Source organism: Topomyia yanbarensis, chromosome 1, assembly GCF_030247195.1.
Source record: "Topomyia yanbarensis strain Yona2022 chromosome 1, ASM3024719v1, whole genome shotgun sequence".
Classification (NCBI taxonomy): Eukaryota; Metazoa; Arthropoda; class Insecta; order Diptera; family Culicidae; genus Topomyia; species Topomyia yanbarensis.
The window spans coordinates 213,417,207-213,418,079 of NC_080670.1; positions in this window are offsets into that span (position 1 = coordinate 213,417,207).

Consider the following 873-nt stretch of genomic DNA (forward strand, 5'->3'; position numbering starts at 1 on the left):
AATTGGACTTGTGTGGGTGTGTGTACGCTTGTTCGGCATAAAGTAATGGAATGACCGAAGATTGAGGAGGCGAGTTCCTGTGTCCAATAGAAGAAATCCACTGGAAACAATCGTTCCGAGCTGCTGGGAGTCGTTCGTTCGTTCGTTCGCTCACGAAAGGACGTATTCACCCAATCACAGCACAAACGAAGCAATCGCAATTGTTTGCTTTTTCGATTTGATGTTTTGTCGGTGCCTGAACTAAGGAAGCCATGGAATGTAGAGGAACAGGGGTTCTTATTTCTTGGGTTCTGTGATCGATTGAAGCGAGCGTTGGTTGCTTTGATCGGATTGTTGAATCTGTGAAGGGTGCTGCGTTTGGAATAGAAATTCAGTTCGGTTAAGTGATTTTTTATGGCGTTTCAAGATAGTGGCGCAAATTAAGTTCAGTTTTCAATCTAACAATTCGTTAGACACACTCATTCCAACTGATACTGTACTGTTTAAAGTTGTACAGACGACGGTGATGGCAAAATATATTGGATATTTTCATGCGTGATATTGCATCCGGGCCACAAGACAGAAAATTTTCTTGGCAAGCTTTGATGGAAATTTTATTTTTTCTCCATTTCAGCGGAAAGAAATTATACTCACGTTTTTCTAGAACCTGCTTTTACGGTTGTTGTCTGTAGTCAGAGGAAGTTTTCCCAGAACCAATATTTATGGATTCCCATCTAGACTGAAAAAGGATGTCCAATAATGCAATTCACGTTGCATCTCGCAACCGCGTTCATACACTGGTGCAGACAAACCAACAAAACCAATGGATGAGAAATTCGCGCTAAATTTCACCTCGCAGATAAACAACAATACTCGAGTGATTTAATTAAATCC